This window comes from Myxocyprinus asiaticus, chromosome 48 (genome assembly GCF_019703515.2).
Source record: "Myxocyprinus asiaticus isolate MX2 ecotype Aquarium Trade chromosome 48, UBuf_Myxa_2, whole genome shotgun sequence".
Lineage (NCBI taxonomy): Eukaryota > Metazoa > Chordata > Actinopteri > Cypriniformes > Catostomidae > Myxocyprinus > Myxocyprinus asiaticus.
The window spans coordinates 28,159,380-28,180,408 of record NC_059391.1 but is presented as its reverse complement, the minus strand read 5'-3'; the positions used below and the strand labels follow the sequence as shown (position 1 = coordinate 28,180,408).

The 21,029-nt window shown below is 34.7% G+C and overlaps 1 protein-coding gene and 1 long non-coding RNA gene across 4 annotated transcripts in view; both read left to right on the top strand.

Moving 5' to 3' along the window:
* Positions 1–6,714, top strand: part of LOC127437138 (uncharacterized) — a 51,520-nt gene extending 44,806 nt beyond the window's left edge. Inside the window, exon 5 of one of the 3 annotated variants that reach the window (XR_007896526.1) lies at positions 5,108–6,714. This is a non-coding gene — a long non-coding RNA (uncharacterized LOC127437138). The remainder of the gene's footprint in view (positions 1–5,107) is intronic. The other 2 variants (XR_007896525.1, XR_007896524.1) reach the window with 2 other exon arrangements.
* Positions 6,715–12,379: 5,665 nt separating this feature from the next.
* LOC127437121 (peroxisome proliferator-activated receptor alpha-like) overlaps positions 12,380–21,029 on the top strand; it is a 47,738-nt gene continuing 39,088 nt past the window's right edge. The window contains exon 1 of the mRNA XM_051691822.1: positions 12,380–12,555. The gene's annotated coding sequence lies outside the window, so the exon portion shown is untranslated. The remainder of the gene's footprint in view (positions 12,556–21,029) is intronic.

Below are 21,029 nucleotides of genomic sequence, written 5' to 3'. Positions count from 1 at the left end.
AAACTTTTTGAAAGGGAATGTAAAACTTTGAGAATGCAAAACTATTTCGAGGAAATGCAAAACTTATTGTGAGGAGAACGCAAAACTCATTGCGAGGGAAACGCAAAACTTTGAGAGAATGCAAAACTATAGCGAGGGAATGCAAAACTTATTGCGAGGGAACGCAAAACTTATTCAGAGGGAACGCAAACTATTTCAGAAAATAAATTTCCTCCCTGTCCGGTAAGGAGCTCCGCAGGAACAACATGAGGGACAGTAATTAACCATTCATTTTCACTGAAGGAATTAAAAAAGAAATTATAAGCTAAAAATTCAGTCATCATTTACTCAACGGAAAGGAAGTCAGTCATACGGGTTTGGAACAACATAAAGATGTATAGGTTATCTTTTCCTTTATGGCTTTTAGCTGTGTGAACAGTACAGTACACGGGCTGTAAAGCAGTGTGGTTGTCAGGTGCTGTTGGCAAAGGTTAATGTCCTGCTATAATAACAGGATGCAGCTGCTCTCTGTCATGAACACAAGACTGACTCATTGCACGTTTGACCAGAGCGATGGCCTATAAGTCTTTTCTGGCCTGTCACTAAATTGCTTTTTCACATTGTATCAGTTACAGGGGATGAAGGAAACTCTGGAGTTAACAAGGCGAGTTTGGCCAGCACACGCTGAAAACCGGTTCAAATCAGGCTACACGTACTGTTCCGTAAACTTGCCTGTGGAACAAAGAGCGCTAGCTTGTGTACAGCCACGATCGGTCAGTTTTGGCAGGGAGTTTTCATTTGGTATTGTCTTGTGAGTTATGACAAATGCTGTGAACGTTTCGGAAGGTCCAAACAAATAAAGTGGAAAAGGTTGCATGAATGATGTTCTAGTGAGGAAATTAGAGCAACTGGCCGAGCTCGGACTGATTTCTTTGGGTATTTTTTCTTCAGACTGTGTAGTGTGACTGTATACAGAAACCTGATCAGGCCATCAATGATTTATCAGTGCTCCATATTCATCTGCACTTTTGAAGTCTGTGGTCACATTCAAACCCGACATTGTGTAAGTGTAAGGTCATAAATGGTTTAACCATAAACCGATCGACAGTGTATGCGAGTGTTGTGCTTATCCAATGTACGCGAGTGTTGTGCTTATCCAGTGTATGCGTGTGTTGTGCTTATCCAGTGTATGCGTGTGTTGTGCTTATCCAGTGTACATGAGTGTTGTGCTTATCCAGTGTACGCGAGTGTTGTGCTTATCCAGTGTATGCGTGTGTTGTGCTTATCCTATGTACGCGAGTGTTGTGCTTATCCTATGTACGCGAGTGTTGTGCTTATCCAGTGTACGCGAGTGTTGTGCTTATCCGGTGTATGCGAGTGTTGTGCTTATCCTATGTACGCGAGTGTTGTGTTTATCCAGTGTACACGAGTGTTGTGCTTATCCAATGTACGTGAGTGTTGTGCTTATCCGGTGTACGAGAGTGTTGTGCTTATCCGGTGTACGAGAGTGTTGTGCTTATCCAATGTACGCGAGTGTTGTGCTTAACCGGTGTACGCGAGTGTTGTGCTTATCCGGTGTACGCGAGTGTTGTGCTTATCCGGTGTACGCGAGTGTTGTGCTTATCCGGTGTACGCGAGTGTTGTGCTTATCCGGTGTACACGAGTGTTGTGCTTATCCAATGTACACAAGTGTTGTGCTTACCCAATGAACACGAATGTTGTGCTTATCCAATGTACATATTATTAATTGTCATTTATTATTTTCTAAACTTAAAATAATGTTTGTATTAAAATTCAATTAAATTAAAATATATTTGTATAGTGCATACTTAATAATATTATTCCAAAACAGTTTTGCTGAGAATGTGGCCTTACAACCACAAAGCATACTAAAGCTGACAGCTAAAGGTTCAAGTATCTTTTTAATCACAAACCTATATGCAATTTATTATTATTATTATTATTATTATTATTATTATTATTATTACACTTTAAGGTTATAAACCAAGGACTATAAATGAAACATTTTTCATTTTGGTTTGTTCTGAGCAGAAACAGTATTTTTTAGTTCCGTCGTTCTGCAGCCTCCTTTTCAAATGGTAAGCGGTTAGAACGGGGGAAAAAAAGAACTGTTAATACGGTTAATTAATATTTTTTTAAATGACAGTACTCTGTGCTAATGGTGGGTGCAATACCAGTTGCAATGTTTCCAGATCTCTCAAGGGAAACAAGGCACCTGTTTTGGAAAAACAAGCTCAAAGTAAAAGACTTATTAAAATAAGTGATTCAATTCTTCTCCATGTTTGGGAATTTTCAGGATAGAAATCATAGCAAGAATAGTATACAATAGCCTATATAAAGTAATTTATTTTTTATTAATGTACTCTTCTTTTGTGTTTTTTTATTTTCTCCCCTTTTCTCCCCAATTTGGAATGCCCAATTCCCAATGCGCTCTAAGTCCTTGTGGTGGTGTAGTGACGCCTCAATTCGGGTGGTGGAGGACGAATCTCAGTTGCCTCCGCATCTGAGACCGTCAATCCAAGCATTTTATCACGTGGCTTGTTGAGCGCGTTACCGCGGAGACATAGCACATGTGGAGGCTTCACGCTATTCTGTGGCATCCACGCACAACTCACCACGCGCCCCACCAAGAGCGAGAACCACATTATAGCGACCACAAGGAGGTTACCCCATGTGACTCTACCCACCCTAGCAACCGGGCCAATTTGGTTGCTTAGGAGACCTGGCTGGAGTCACTCAACACACCCTGTATTCGAACCTGTGACTCCAGGGGTGGTAGTCAGCGCCTTTACTCACTGAGCTACCCAGGCCCCCATAATTAATGTACTCTTAATATTAAATATATCTCCAAGAATATTTCAAATATTTGAATGGCAAACTAAAATCAATTAATATCCAAACTCTCTCTCTCCTGCACGCATGCACACACTGCATGGGTGCGTTTAGACTAAATGTCAGCTTTTGTGGGCCGAATGATTGTAATTTATTTAATATTAGTTTTTAGACTTGACCCAAAACATAAATGTTCCCTTATACACAATACCCATAAAAAAGTCCATGGAAGTGTTGGGTCGACTACCATTATGAATTCACATTTGTTTGTGTGGGTGCACGTTTGTGCTTTTGCCATGACTGCAAGTGTGCATTGCAAGTGTGTGGGTTTGTCCTTAAAGGAACAGATCACCCAAAAATGAAAATGTTGTCATCGTTTACTCATCCTCATGTCATTCCAAACTTGTATGTCTTTCTTTCTTTCTTCTGTGGAACACAAAATGGGATGTTTGCATTGTTTTTCTATGCAAAACATTCTGTCTACTTTTTTGTTCCACAGAAGAAAGACGTACGTGTTTTATCGTACTCTATTTTAACTCATGCACTCTCCTCCCCGAGAGATCACAGAGGGGTCGCACTGTCTGCGTTGACCCTCCCCCACCCGCAGACACAAGCCTCGCACCGAATCCCGCACATCTGTAACAGGAGCTGTTGACATATAAAAATAGCTGCTTCAAGCTGCTGCCCTGTTAACCTGTGGACGGCGAAGTCTCTCGTGTCCTATTTATCATCTGCCGAGCACACTCAGCTGTCTGGAATCCTCCCGTCTTCACCCGGGGCCCCTGGGGGCCCCAGTCCTTAATAGAGGGTGTACTAGGTACAGAGATTTGTGAAGTGTGCTAGAATCGCTGTTTTAGGACAGACAATTAAGTCCATGATTAACTGCCGGCGGTTTCGTAATAATAGAACCATGAAGTTATATTTCTACGTTATACATACCATAAGCAGATCATTCCAGTCCAAAGCATGTATATGACGAGGTCATAAATAAGTTAATCTCACGAGAGCTGTAAAGAACATGGCATAGTCGTATTTCACCCCAAAATCAAAAGATAGAAAAAGGACATTTTTGTGGGTATTATTTTTCAATAATGCCTTATTTGTTAATATTGGTAAATGCATTAGGTGTCATGAAGTAACAATGAGGAATTATTTTTTTTACAGCATTTGATAATCTTGATTAATGTTCATTTATAAATATACAATTGTTTTATTGTTAGTTCATGTTAGTTCATATTGCATTAACTAATGTTTACAAATGTTAATATTAAATATATATATATATATATATTTAATATTAACATTTGTTAAAATAATGACTTAAAATATTTCTATAAATATATTTCTATAAATATATAAATAATATTAATATTATTATTAAAGATTACTCAATTCAGTTTGATGAAATTTTGTTATGCAACTGAAATGTGTAAATCTTAAAATACTTTTTTTATTGTAGTTTATGTATATGTTGAAATTAGCTTTAACCAAGATTAATAAGTGCGGTGAAAGTATTTTACATTGTTAGTTCATGTTAACAAATGTAAACGATTAAAATTGTAAATTGTAAAGGGTTACCAGATATTGAAGTCTATTTTTGGACTATTATGATTTTTTGCATTAAACATTACTTTCATGAATGAAACACATTTTTTCACTCCAATTCTCATTACTGCAATGCAAAAAATAAAAATAAAATAAATAAATAAATATATAAATGCAAACTGTGCTATATTATATACATTACAAAATATTTGCACATCATGTTTGTATTTGTTGTTCTGCCTTTAAATTATGCTAATTTTATTTTTAAGAATTAATTATATTACACAAATATCAGGATGTTTTACAGGAATGAGACAATGCCAAAAATCTTAATGCTCCTAAAATAAGCTTCATCTTCTTTACATTTCAAAATGATCTTATCTTGATTTAGGGAAACATTATATGACGTTTTCTTGGCATGTTTCATTAGATTTCACTAAACAGACATCAAAGACAAATCATAAATGGAGTAAATGTGTATTTGCTGTTTATGGGCTGTTTGCCTTTAATTTGATTGGACAGTGGAAAAATAACAGGAAACAAAAGGAGTAAAGGCATCTGCCACCAACGGCCGTGTTTCCACCGTATTTCCGTTCTTGCAATGACCCATCTTAGCTCAACCTAGAGCCAAATCTGAATAATTACTGAAGAGAATACCATGCTTGCCATATAATTAACAGATAATGACAATGATCTGGTTATTGTTGCTATTGTTTTCTTGTCTTTTCAGATGCAGAGAGACAAAAGCCTGGAGATGAAGATGGAAGATGTGGAGATTCGAAAACGACACAGACCTCTTGAGCATCTGTTAACGGGTGATGTCATAAAAGGTGTCCATTTAAAGTCCACACAACATATAATTGCTTTGTATCACTGACGTGTTCACACTGTATTGTTTAGGCTGTTTTCACACCGAGTTTAATTTCGCCCCCCTCCCATGTACAGTACAAACTGTGGTACAAATGTGTTACAGTTGTATTTTCCCGGCTTGTATAGCTAATGCGCATGCGCGTTCTAGAGTTGATTGACAGGCGATGTCTGTATCTAAAAGGTGCAAAGTGTTACCCGATGTTAATTTATTTGGAGACAAGCAGTTATGAAAAATGCTTTATTTTATAAGTGTCACCAGGAGCATTTAGTTTTTGACTTTTTACACTGAGGCCAGATTTTTTTTTGTAACAGTTGTGAACTGTCTGCGCCAAAAGCTCTAGTGTGAAAGCATCCTTAGACTTCTATAAATAAATATGCACAATTGCAATTACAGAACTTTTTTATTTGGTTGATCTCAGTGCCATGATGTGTGTTGATCAGTTTATTTTCAGTCCAGGCTTCATGATGCACCTCTCTCCGGCATGTCAGACTGTCCTTTGGGGTGAGGTAGTAGGTTGTATAGTTTTAGGGTGATACCCTTCCTGTTAGATAACTATACAACTTACTGTCTTTCCTGAAGAGGCTGTAATATCATCATCTCCATCATTGTTAAATTTGCCGGACGAACAGATGTGAAGTCAACGCAACATGACTGAGTTTGGATGGAAGTCTTTGGAATGGACTACATGCATTACTGAAATATTGAAATATGGAAATATTACTTTATTTCTTATTAAAACAGAGTAACATACTTAAATGTATACAGCTTGTCTGGATTGATTGGTTAAATGGTTGGTTGGTTGCGTAGGTTGATTGATTCATTGATTTAATGATCAAATATTGATTATGAGGCTATTTGATCTCCATACTCTCTCTCTCTTTGGTCTATCGTGATGTTCGTTCAGGGTGAGGTAGTAGGTTGTGTGGTTTCAGGGTAGTGATTTTGCCCCATCGGGAGTTAACTATACAACCTACTGCCTTCCCTGGAGGACAGCAATACAGCAACTGAACATCAGCAGAGGGCGCTGCCATCTCTGATGCAATCAGGACATGAAGGTACATTCATATGATCAATTTAACAAAATATTAATATTGCTAAATAGTAGCCTGAACAAATACACAAAAGAGTAATTTTCGGAATATCTGTTACTTAATGTTTGGTTGTTTATTCCTACAACTGTCAAGCAAATACATAAATATTATTAGAATGTATGAGTCACAAACACAAGTAGATTAGCACTATCTGTTAAAACTTCATTATGTCTGATAGAAACTCAGTGTAAATTAATGCATTTTATTTGTCTTATTTCACATTACCTTAAAAAAGTGCTTTTATTTTTTTTTATTTTTTTTTTTATCATAAATACACTTGTAAAATGTTTAGGCTTAAAGGGATAGTTCACCCAAAAATGAAAATTCTCTCATCATTTATTCACCCTTATGCCATCCCAGATTTGTCTGACTTTCTTTCTTCTGCTGAACACAAATGAAGATTTTTAGAAGAATATTTCAGCTCTGTAGGTCCATACAATGCAAGTGAATGGTGACCAGAACTTTGAAGCTCCAAAAAAGCACATAAAGGCAGCATAAAAGTAATCCATACGACTCCAGTGGTTTAATCCATGTCTTCTGAAGCGATATGATAGGTGTGGGTGAGAAAAAGTTCAATATTTAAGTCCTTTTTTACTATAAATCCCCACTTTCACTTTCAGATATGAAAGTGAAACTAAACAGGCACCACATGTGACTTTCAGATGTAAAAGTGAAAGTGGATATTTAAGGTAAAAAAGGATTTAAATTGTGATCTTTTTCTCACTCACACCTATCATATCACTTCAGAAGACATGGATTACACCACTGGAGTCGTATGGATTACTTTTATGCTGCCTGTATGTGCTTTTTGGAGCTTCAAAGTTCTGGTCACCATTCACTTGCATTGTATGGACCTACAGAGCTGAAATATTCTTCTGAAAATCTTCATATGTGTTCTGCAGAAGAATGAAAGTCAAACTCATCTGGGATGGCATGAGGGTGAGTAAATGATGAGAGAATTTTCATTTTTGGGTGAACTATCCCTTTAAGTAATTTAGGTCACACAGAAATGTCTGTTTGTCATTGCATTAACAAACATATCAAAGCAAGTGGCATTTGTTTAAAAGAAAGATGGTCTAAGCACACAAAGCAAGCAAAATATTTAACTAAAAAAATGTTTGTTAGATTTGAAATGATAAAGCATTATACTGTATATAGCCTTATGTTCAAAATAAAGACAGATGTAAGACAAACTGTGTTTGCCCTGTTTCATACCATCTCAAATGTGTCTCAGCATTTATTTATTCATTTTTGCTGGTAAGCAGCAAGGCTATGTTGATCCACCATCTAGACCAGAATAAACTAGCCTGGTCCAGCTTAAGTAATAAATGCTGGTCTTTTCAACAGGGCTGCTCTAGTATGTTTTCATAATCAAAAATTAAGTTTACTAAGACAATATTTCTATTTTCCCGCAAAATGGGACCAAATCGTAGCCAAATTTGCTTAGCTAGATAATTTCGATGCTAGTAACCCCGTACACCATTATAACCAGTGTTGGGTGTAATGCATTACTAAGTAATTAATTACTGTTTTCATTGGGAAAAAAGTAAAGTAAGGGATTACTCTTAATTTTTCAGTAATTTAATTACAGTTACTTCTGATGTAACTGCGTTAAATACTGCATAGACTACAGAACAATTCTATATAAAACAATAGTGAATTTCAAATTGTCTAATGATAAAATGTATGTTTTTTATTAATTTAACGCTGCCCCCTTAAATTCTTTGGCCAGTTCATGAATAATTAATTTGATTTTATATGATTTATTTGAAAGAATTAAAAGAACAGTTTCATGTCTATCCTTGTATTTCTCATCTGGTCAAGTCTGATAAGGGTTTCAGAAAGTAATTAGTAATAAGTAATGCAATTACTTTTCAGTACAGTAATTTAATTACACTGTAGAAGATGTATTGAGTAGTTCGTAATTAATTACTTTTTTAGAGTAACTTACACAACACTGATTATAACAGAGTACATGGCGCCATCTGTTGGTTATTGTGGTGCAGTTTACATTGTTTAATAGGAGCATATCATAGTTAGACATATTTCACATTCATGAGATGTATAGCTTTCACTATTATAAATCCAAATGTAACATTGTGTCAGTCACCCTAATAATATTATGCTGTCGGCTTTTAATTCAAGAGTCAAGATAAAGGCCTAACAGAACTCTAGATCAACCTTTTAAAGAAAAGCAGATTTACAAACATTCAAAATCAACATCTCAAAGACGTCTGCTGAATGTCTTATTGACATCCGAGACATATTTATTGACATACGTCTTATTGATGTATTGCAGATGAGCAAACAATATAAAAGATATGTTTTCCAGATCTAAACACATCAAATAGACTTCTGGGTGATGTATGTGTGCTATCAGGGCAGATGCTATTACATCCATTGGTATTTAGCAAACAATTCAGATTGTAACTTGGATCTTTTTAAGATCTTTAGCAGATGTAGAATGTGATGCTTTCCAGATGAAAAGATGTACATGTGCTATCTGGGACAGTATACAGTATAATCTTATTGAAATGTGAACCCTCATGCATTATTGGGGGTATATACTTAATACTTAACACTGAAATATCAGGTTTGATGCATGACCTTTGTTAATCTTATGAGAACTGATTATAAACAAAATTGTACCCACAGTCAGTGGCAACCAGGGATTTAAAAAAGTTTGGATCGTTCTGAGCAAAAACATTATTTTTTTCGTTCCGTTTCAGAAGTTCCGCAGCATCATTTCTACGTGGTTACAGTTAGAACAAAATAAAAGAACGGTTAATAATGTTCTTTTAAAATGACAGTACTCTGCGCTGAGGGGTGGGTGAATATACCAGTAGCAGTGTTGCCAGATCTCGCAAGAGAAGCTAGCAACCTGGTCTGGAAAAACAAGCCCAAAATAAGTCACTTGTCTCAATAAGCGAAAATAAGCACAAAAAAAAAAAACAATAATTTCCCTGTGTGGTGGATTTATCAGCATAGAAATCATAACAAGCATACAGTTAATTATAATTATAATAAAGTATAATTTTAATTACAGATCTGCTTCTCAGTCAAAACGCGGCAGCATCAAATCTGTATGAATGCAACACATCAAACAATAATTGCAGTGAAGACTTGGAAACAACAGAGAAATGTACTTTTTACCTCTAATAATGTTTTCATTGTATCTGGATTAACTGTGCATGTATATGTCATTATTATACATACAGTAGTTGTTTAAAAAGGTCTTTTTGGGCAATTAGGCAAAGAAATGTGTGATGCAGCACTTTCCTTCAGGGTCAGAGCACATGTTTAATTTTTTGGGCATCAAGTGCAATTCCATAAATTTACTGTGATAAACCCTTAGGTCTTTGGTCAGAGAGAAATTAACCGCTTAAAACCGGCTCCATTTAAAAATAAAGGTTTCACTCCGGAACAATTGAAAATCACGTTCTGCAAAAAATTCAGTTAGTTTTAGTTTTCGTTACCGTTTTTAGTCCCTGGAGGCGACGTTACTATTTTGGATAAAAGTCACATTTCTGAAAAGTCTGTGTTGACTTTGAGATACAAAGTCCAATAAAATCTGCCACCTTGGTTTTTTTGAGGTCAGAGGAGCATATTAAAAGATTTCGAAGGCAACATTAGATGTTAAACTTTACTGGCATTCATTATAGGTATTAATATGGCCACTGTTAATCAAAATTGCATGTATATTTTTATATAATTTAGTGCTAATTTATCAACCTTCTTGCATTCCAAAAATTGTGGATACATTAAATTACTTTAAAAAATTTTTTTTTTTTTGTACAATATTTTACATTAAAAGTATATGTATTGCTCTCCATATATACTATGATATGCAGTATATATTATTTTCTTAATAAACACTTTTTAAGGACACAGGTATGGTAAGGTCACTTATAATAAACCAAGCAACAGGTTTTTATGGTAGTGTTTAATATTCTTATTTTTAAAAAAAAATTACATTTGAAACAGTGAAGAGGCAGACTGACAGGTTGGCAGGGAAATTTGTCTCATCCAACTTCCATTGCACAAGCACTCTGAGGAAAGACACTGAGTTTATGTTGTGAAATATAAATTACCAGACATAAATTTTGGGTTTGCAATTATATGACCCCCAGGGGGCGAGAGGGAGGGCATATGGGGCATATTTCAGGGTGTTTCTACCTATGTAGGTAAGGTCCTTTCCTCTGGAGAAGCTCCAGGAACGGTTGCCGGTCGAAAGATCTGAGCCCGTCACGTAGCATTGGGAGCTGGGCAGAAAACAGGACGGCTGGCCCGGGCCTCTGGAGGACTGGACCGCTCCCAAGGGCTGAAGTGCTGGCTTGCTTATTAATTCACTATGTGCAGTGGCCCCAAAAATATTTGGACACTTAAGACACACTTAAAATGTCTGAATGTCATTGCATTAGAAAACAGAATATGTCTTCTGCACTCAAATGCTGCTGGAGCTTTTCTCAGAACTAACCATTTTTGCTCAATGGCTTTTGAAACAACTGGTGTTGCATGATTTATAGTGGATGTATGAAGTCAGTTCAAGATCACACGTGTCCTGTATGTGGGTTGACTGTGCACATATATCTGTGGGTCAGACAAGACCATAACTACATCTCTGTTATCATTACAGAAAAGAAGAGCGGGTGTATGACTAACGACAGCATGTGTGCCTGTTTTATTGTTTATATCTTTTATTGCTCCAAAATACAGCGTACTGTCCGTCTCTCTGTCTTTTATATCAAGATCTCTGGACCTCTCGAAGGATTCAAAAGCATTTAGCTCATTTTCAACTGCAATCTACATTGATATGCATTAAAAATGAAATTTCAGTGTGTTCACTTCTCTTGGAGAATAATTGAACTTTCACAATGCTTTTAAATGAATCATGGGGTGAACAAGTCTGCGTGCAACACATTTATTTTCAGTTCCATTAAGTTTTTTGTATTATGACATTATTGTCATATATATTTCATATATGTCAGACACTATATATATATATTATAATTATTATTATTATTATTGTTGTTATTATTATTAAAAATATTATAAATTAAATGCAGTACAAGTACTACCATTATGTATAAATATTATTATTATTATTTTTTTTTTTTTTTTTTACTGTGATTCATTGTGAAATTAACTGTGATACAGTAATGAAAAACCTGTCTGGACACAAAAATTATTATTATTATTATTATTATTATTATTATTATTATTATTACTATTATTAAAATTAATATAAATTAAATGCAGTACAACAAATACTGCCATTATGTATAAATACTTTAATATATATATATATATATATATATATATATATATATATATATATATATATATATATATATATATATATATATATATATATATATATATATATATTTCTTTTTATTTATTTTTTTCAATTTTAAAAAATGACAATGACATTTATTAGCATTATGGTAATCATAATTTTGTCATGATAAATGGTCATTAAAATAATGTCATCATACAATGATAAGTTGTAAGTTGAACACTAAATAAAATTTCTTATTTTGATATAGGTATATAGTATATTCAATTTTGTGAGATTCACTTTTGTAGGATTTCACTTTAAACATCTTTTACATTTTAACTGCCATTTTATTGCCTTTATCTTGTGTTTTTATTTATTGTAATAAATCATTCTATTATAATCAACATTGTGTTACGCTTAGAGAAATCTGTGTCTGTTTAGACAATCATCCTGTGTTTTTATTTTCCTATATCTGAATTGCCATTTGATCTTTTGTGTTATTGTAGTAGGCCGTTGAATTGCATTGTAACACTGTATGCTCTGTGTACAATATCTGCATTGCATGCACTAAATATGTCCTGATATCTAACCAACCATCCAGACAAAGTCATCTCATGCACTGTTGCTCTTCACAGTACATTATGCATGCTTATGTTAGGGGGCGCTCTGATTGGCTGAGCGCTGAGGTGTGTCGGAGGGTGTGCGCGCGCCTCCGCATCATCATGTGTCCGTCATGACGCAGTTTCCGGGCGGCGCGCGACGGCTGCAGCTTGACAGCGCGAGAGCTGCGCGCGAGCAGTCCGCAGAGTTTATATGTTTATATAAATTAGATTTATAAGATATTGTGCCCCGGTGATCTCGCTGACAGCACCGTCATCAGCCCGTAGACGCTTCGCGACGCGATGTTTGACGCGCAGGGACTGCTGAAACTAAAGGTGAGATGTTTATGTTTGTGAACATGTGTGAGGTCATCACAGTTTCTCATACACCTGACTATTCTAGTCTATTCTATTCTGTTCTGTTCTGTTCTATTCTCGTGTTCTTTTCTAATCTGTTATGATTGTCTATTGTTTATTCGTTCTACTCTGTTTTCTGATCTGTTATCCTGTCATATTATATTCCATTCTACTCGACTCTGTTCTCGTGCATTCTTATCTGTTCTGGTCTGTTATATTCTATTCTACTTATTTTTTTTTCTTTTCTATTTTTTCTATTCTCTTGTATTCTAATCTGATTATATTCTATTTAACTTCGTTTATTGTTCTGTTCTATTCTAATTTATTACCTTCCAAACTTCCTCTAATCTAGTCTAGTCTAGTCTATTTTAATTTGTAGTTTTATTCTGTTCTATTCAATTATATTCCGTTCCGAACTTCCTCTATTATATTATTTTATTTTATATTATACTATATCATTTGATATTATATTATATTATATTATATTATATTATTTTATTTTATTATATTATATTATATTATATTATATTATATTATATTATTTTATTTTATATTATACTATATCATTTGATATTATATTATATAATTGTATTTTATATTATATTATACTATATCATTTTATATTATATTATATAATTGTATTTTATATTATATTATGTTATATTATTTTATATTATATTATACTATATCATTTTATATTATATTATATTATATTATTTTATTTTATATTATATTATGCTATATAATTTTATATTATACTATATCATTTTATATTATATTATATCATTTTATATTATATTATATTATTTTATATTATACTATATCATTTTATATTATATTATATCATTTTATATTATATTATTTTATATTATATTATATTATATTATACTATATCATTTTATATTATATTATATCATTTTATATTATATTATATCCTTTTATATTATATTATTTTATTTTATATTATATTATACTATATAATTTTTTATTATATTATTTTATTTTATATTATATTATACTGTATAATTTTGTATTATATTAAATTATATAATTTTATATTATAATATATCATTTTATATTATATTATATTATATCATTTTATATTATATTATATTATATCATTTTATATTATATTATACTATATAATTTTATATTATATTATATTATATTATTTTATTTTATATTATATTATGCTATATAATTTTATATTATATTATATAATTGTATTTTATATTAAATTATACTATATCATTTTATATTTTATTATATTATATCATCAGGCCATCTGACCTGTTCTGTTATATTATATTATATTATTTTCTTCTGTGTTGCATTCTAAACTGTTTTATTATATTTTTTTTTTTTTGGGGGGGGGGTTGTATTCTATTATATTCCATTCCAAACTTCCACTATTATATTCTACTCTGCTCCACTCTATTCTGTTCTGTTCTATTTTATTTTATTTTATTATATTCTGGTGCATTCTGATCTGTTCTAATATATTCTGTTCCATGTTGTTTTGGTTCTATTCTATTACAGTATGTTCAGAACGTCTTTTATTCTTTTCTATTCTACTCTGTTGCATTCTGATCTGTTATATTTTATTATGCTTACATTTTTTAAATTATTTCCTATTCCATTCTATTCTGTTCTACTCTGTTGCTTTCTAAACGGTTCTATTCTGTTGTTTTATCTGCTCCACTCTTTTCTGTTCTTTTCTGGTTTCTATTATATTTTGTTATGATGTTCAGTAAAGTTTTTAATGTTCTATTCTATGTTGTTATGTACTTTTCTCTTCTGTCATTTTCTATTTATTCTACTCTTCTCTCTTGTAATGTGTGTTCTGTTGTTGTTGTTGTTGTTATTCTATTGAAAGTATTTTATTCCATTTCTATTACTATTTCTTTGACTCTTTTAATAATTATTGTGCAAAGACACAGTATTCTAGCAATATGCGGGACTTGTATTGTAACATTTAATTCAGATTTTGAGTTCATTCGTAGTGTTTGGAAGAGCTGTGGTTATAGATTTACAGACCTGTGCTTGAGAAATCTGTGCATACTCATGCACTGTCTGCTGTCAAAGTCGTGATCGGTCCAGACAAGATTTTCTGGTACAAACAGGTCTTTTCTGAGGACATCAGATAGTTTTGTTGACATTATTTCATTGTGAGTTTGAGAGTAGGCAGATTTTTACTCCTGTGTTGGTAGAGAGTTACGTAATATCACTGGTGTAGTTACTATTAAGTTTGTTGTGCGCCCGTAATTGCTGTTTGGAATTGTGTTAAGGATCCCAGTTTTATTATAGCACCTTCTTGTAGGTGACACACTTAAAGACCAGACCACATGTAGTCAACAAACTACAACAAAATCTGTTACGTAAGCCACATAATAGGCTAAACATACGTTAGAGTTGAATTGCACGTTGCACTCACACACCCTTTGCAAAGACAATAGATACACTTCCAAATAAAGTACCATGGTATTTTCATAAAGTACTAGTGGTCGACCGATAAGGGTTTTTCGACGGCTGAAACCAATGCCAACATCTAGAGAGCAATGCCTATATACAGACAGACAGATAGATTGAATTCTTATTAAGATAGATGTGAGTGTTCTTTGTTATATCAGCTGTGCTGACCATGATTTATCTTGTGGTTTACTTAGTTCCTCATGCTGTTTACAGGACTGCCTCAGTCTCCCACAGGTTTCCTCTAATTTACGTTAACGGCGCTGTTTTGATGCCGGTCCTGGTGTCATTTACTGCAAACTGCACTCTCACAGCACATCTGTGCTTTTAAGCATGTCTTCTTCAAATATACAACATGATAACGCTGCTTGCTGTCTTATCTAGATGCGATTGCTTCCGTTTCTTAATATGTTTGCTGAGCTGTACTATAGAGTTTATTGCAAAGAGAAAGGAAGTGATTCACCAGAACAAATGAGAGTAGAATTACTGTAGATCTTTATGACAAGCAGAAGTGCTGTCTGATGTTTGACCTCAGGAAAGTCCCAAGAAATATTGTTTCTCAAGTAGGATTGGGAATCTTCCGGCTGTTTTGACAGAGGAACTTGTATTATCAGCAGTTAGAAACCTTGTTTGATTCTCTCTCTTTCTCTCTCTCTCTCTCTCTCTCTCGCTCTCTCTCACACACACACACACACACTGATGTTTGAAACCCAGAGGTTATGCAGTTTATGTGTTGTAGCATGCATCATCATGACTCACAGCAATTTGACCCAGTACCTCTCTGAATTGCAATGGGTTTTTTTTCATCTTAGGTGATAATAACTGACAATTTCACAATTTTCTAATCGCAATTACAGTATATTCACATTGATCTGGGATAAGGTTGCGCCAGCAATTTGTAAGGGCGTAAAGTTAACACTGGGTGCTTAAAGAACTACTAGTACTACTAGTAATGTAGATCCCGATGTTTTTGAAATCACAAGACTTTTACTTCATGCCAGTGGTGCTCATTATGTCGATTGCAATCGAGCAGTCGATCGATCGCAAAACAACCATTGGTTGATTTTGTTAATAGGTCGAAAGGAAAAGTGTGAGAGAGAAGATCAACTTTTATTTCCTCATTTTTACTTTAAACCTCCTGCTGTTTAGTATGTCATTAGTATTAAAGGTATTGTTCACCCAAAAATTAAAATTCTCTCATTATTTATTCACCCTCATGATATCCCAGGTGTGTATGACTTTCTTTCTTCAGCAGAACACATTTGAAATAAAATAGAAAAATGTCTCAGCTCAGTAGGTCCTTGAAATGCAAGTGGATGGTGATCAGACTTTTAAAGCTCCACAAATTACACACAGTCGGCATAAACGTCATCAATACGACTCCAGCGGTTAAATTAATGTCTTCTAAAGCGACACGATTGCTTTTGGTGTGAAAAAGATCAATATTTAAGTACTTTTTTTAAAACTCTAAATCATGCTTCCGGTCAAAACTGGTACACGCATTGTAATTGCATTGGCATTTGAAACGTGAGAACTGACGCAAGTGCGAGCAGTGCTGTTTACAAGTGAGTAGGAGGAACGCTGTACAGAAGCTTTGTTGGTTTAGGTATAGATCTGTATTTATCTGTTTCTTTACTCACAATGGTGCGTTTGTGTGCTTATCCTGGATGTCTCAACCGAGTGGAGAATGTGAGATTACGTCTGTATCATGGCAATGCAAATACGTCACATGAGAGACCGCGTGAACTCAGCGCTCTCGTGAAGCTTACCAGAAGCATGATTCAGAGTTAAAAAGTACTTAAATATTGATCTTTTTTCTCACCAAAGGTGATCGCTTTAGAAGACATTAACCAATGGGGGGCCTGGGTAGCTCAGTGAGTAAAGACGCTGACTATCACACCTGGAGTCGTGAGTTTGAGTGACTCCAGTCAGGTCTCCTAAGCAACCAAATTGGCCTGGTTGCTAGGGAGGGTAGAGTCACATGGGGTAACCTCCTCGTGGTTGCTATAATGTGGTTCTCGCTCTCGGTGGGGCGTGTGGTGAGTTGTGTGTGGATGCTGCGGAGAATAGCGTGAAGCCTCCACAGGTCTCCGCGGTAACGCGCTCAACAAGCCACATGATAAGATGCGCGGATTGACGGTCTCAGACGCGGAGGCAACTGAGATTCGTCCTCCACCACCCGGATTGAGGCGAGTCACTACACCACCACGAGGACTTAGAGCGCATTGGGAATTGGGCATTCCAAATTGGGGAGAAAAGGGGAGAAAATAAAAAAAAAGAAGTACTTAAATATTTATCTTTTTCACATCAGAAGCAGTCGTGTCGCTTTAGAAGACATTAATTTAACACTGGAGTCATATTGATGACGTTTATGCTGACTGTCTGTGATTTTTGGAGCTTCAAAAGTCTGATCACCATCCACTTGCATTTTAAGGACCTACTGAACTGAGACATTTTTCTATTTTTCTTCAAATGTGTTCTGCTGAAGAAAGAAAGTCATACACATCTGGGATATCATGAGGGTGAGTAACTAATGAGAGAATTTTCATTTTTGGGTGAACGATCCCTTTAATCAAACAACAAGAGAATGAATAAAACACGTTTTGACGATAACTTTAGTAACTTTAAAAACAATTAATATATTATAATCATCCAGGGAAGACCAGTAATTTAAGTAGTTTTATATTACATCTCATTACTTTAAGTTTCTGAATGCTTACTTGAACATTTTATATTGCTGTTAAAAACTTGAAGCAGTGTTTTCATAATTTGTGTCTTTGATTATTTGGATTTATTTGTTCTCTTGCTTGAAATTCGTTTTATTACTGACTGATTACTTATCTTAAATGGAGGATGAACCATAGTGGATTTTATTGATACCGATAACTAAGGTGGTGGAAAAGGCTGATAACTGATTGTGTGGCCGATAGTTTTTAAAAATTGATTTACTGAATGTAAAAAAAAAATATTTGTCTGTCTTTACTATGACGGACACAGCCATAGCCTGCAAGAGTCCAAAATGAGTAAATTCACAGATTTTTGTGCAACCAAAATCCCAATAATAACCAGATAAAATGAAGATTTAGTACAACGAGGGACTTTTAATTAGGCTATAAACAAACCCAAAGTACTTTGGGGACTTCTATTTTGAAATGTGTGTGTGTCCAGCTCACACAAACACACAAGGGAAACAATACATGCACTCTTATTATCATCTACAATGTATTATAATAGAATCACTTTAAAGTAAAAATTGCCATACTGTATGAGCAGTAATTAACCAAAAATAGATTATCATTAATCAATAGTAGAATAATAACATTTCGCATTAATAATCATAAATTAGTCCATAAACAGTGATGGTGAAAGAGTGGCTCCGTTTCAATGCTCTGTATTTACATTTTCACCAAATTAAGCTTTTTGTAACCTATATATTTACCAGATAAAGGTCTTGGCCACAAAGGAACATGGAATATTAATAACAATAATAATAATAATAAACTATCTGCGTTGATGTTTGCAGATTACAGATAGTTCCAAAAAGCAACCATCGGCACAGATTAATCGGTAAAACCGATATACTGTATTGATCGACCTCTATTCTTTAATAATTACTTGATAACCTAAAATGATGTTTTCTCAAATTTGTATTTTGTTGTAGTTTTAAAATTGGTATCGGGAATTGTCAAAATGCTTTCAAAGGTAACCTATGAAAATGGACAATATACTGAAATAAATCCAAATGAATTGGAATTGAATCAATATGAATCAAAATCAGAATCAAATTGGGAAATCTGTATCGACACTCAGCCCTATTGTGTTGTTTTTGTTTTAAATTACCAATATTTAGTTTAGCCATAAACTAAGATTTGCTACTTCACTGCAAAAAATCATTTTCTTAATTTGTATTTTTGTCTTATTTTCCCGTTGATATATCTAAACATCCTTGAAACAAGAAAAAATTGCTTAAAAAGCAAAATGACATATGATATTAAGTCTTGTTTTTAGAGAAATCTAGCAAAATTGGTGGGGTTTATGCTTATAAAATTTTTTAATAATAATCTTTGCTAATAGGGTCCAAAAACAACAACAACAAACAAACAAATTTGTTTTCCCTTTGAATCACACCTTTTTCTTTCTTACCCCATTGGCAAATAGTTTTTCTTGTTATAAGCATAAACGGTAGCTAAACTGTGTTAGATTTCTCTGAAAGCAAGACAAAATGACTTAAATGTATCTTATTTTAAGAATGTGTTAATATTTTTGGTCCTTTTTCTCAGAATTGAAAGTAGTGCGAAAGTTGTAACTAAGTGGCCATTTACGCTTCACCTTGGATAAGTTGTACACAAACCAGACTGTCCTGTTATCGTCGTGGTCTGGTGTTTAAATAACTGAAGCGGTCACACTATGCTTGGAGCTCCAACCCCCCATAAAGTTGCATAACCAGATGTTCTGTCTCAGAGTTCACCTTGAGTTTTCATACTTGTATTGACCTGTCGGCTTTCACATCCTTATCGCCTCTCTTTAACATACAGGAGTATCGGTCGTGAAATATTTGTGGAGTGGCTAGTGTTTGTCACATAATGTATTTGTCCAATCAGTTTTTTTCCCAGATTTTCTCCCCCTGTTTCTCCTCAATTTGGAATGGGCAATTCCCAATGCGCTCTAAGTCCTCGTGGTGGCGTAGTGACTCGCTTCAATCCGGGTGGCGGAGGACGAATCTCAGTTGCCTCCACGTCTGAGACCGTCAATCCGCGCATCTTATCATGTGGCTTGTTGAGCACGTTACCATGGAGACCTGTGGAGGCTTCACGCTATTCTCCGCGGCATCCACGCACAACTCACCACGCGCCCCACCGAGAGCGAACCACATTATAGCCACCACGAGGAGGTTACCCCATGTGACTCTACCCTCCCTAGCAACTGGGCCAGTTTGGTTGCTTAGGAAGCTAAATGTGGTAGTCAGCGTCTTTACTCGCTGAGCTACTCAGGCCCCCCTGTCCAATCAGTTTTAATCTTGTTGATATTCAAATAAGAACATTAACACAGGGTTTACAAATGTACAGTGTACGGCTGCACGATTATGACAAAAATCATATTTGTTGATTATTTTCCTTGATATTGTAATTGTGATTCATTTCAATTTATTACATTTTTGTTAAATTAGGTTGTTGTGTGGGGCAGTTGCATGTCATATTCTTTTCTTCCCTACTTTTTTCTCCCCAATTTTGGAATGCCCAATTCCTACTACTTACTAGGTCCTCGTGGTGGCGCAGTTACTCACCTCATTCCGGGTGGCGGAGGACAAGTCTCAGTTGCCTCCGCTTCTGAGACCGTCAATCCGTGCATCTTATCACATGACTCAATGTGCTTGACACAGTAGAGACTCACAGCATGTGGAGGCTCATGCTACTCTCCGCGATCCACGCACAACTTACCACATGCCCCATTGAGAGCGAGAACCACTAATCGCGACCACGAGGAGGTTACCCCATGTGACTCTACCCTCCCTAGCAACCGCGACAATTTGGTTGCTTAGGAGACCTGACTGGAATCACTCAGCACATCTTGGATTCGAACTCATGACTCCAGGTGTGATAGTCAGCGTCAATACTCGCTGAGCTACCAGCCCCCCCCCCCGCATGTCATATTCTTTATTTGTTTAAGCTACCTGAATTACTTTACTGCTTTTTTATACATCAATAAATCAAGACCCCTTAGCAGTATGTTAAACTAAATTGTCATTCATATTTGAAAATAAATTAAATAAATAAAAAAACACGGCAAACCGAGTAACAGACATGTCTGTGATTTATTATAATGCTCATCTAGTACAAAAACACATTCCAAATATAAAACATTCATGCAATGGGAGTAGATCTAAATGGAATGCTGTAATCGACACTTATCACGTATAGTTAACTAATTATTTATGTAATTAAATAATAATTAATACATTATTGTTTGGTGAAGTTAATATAGGA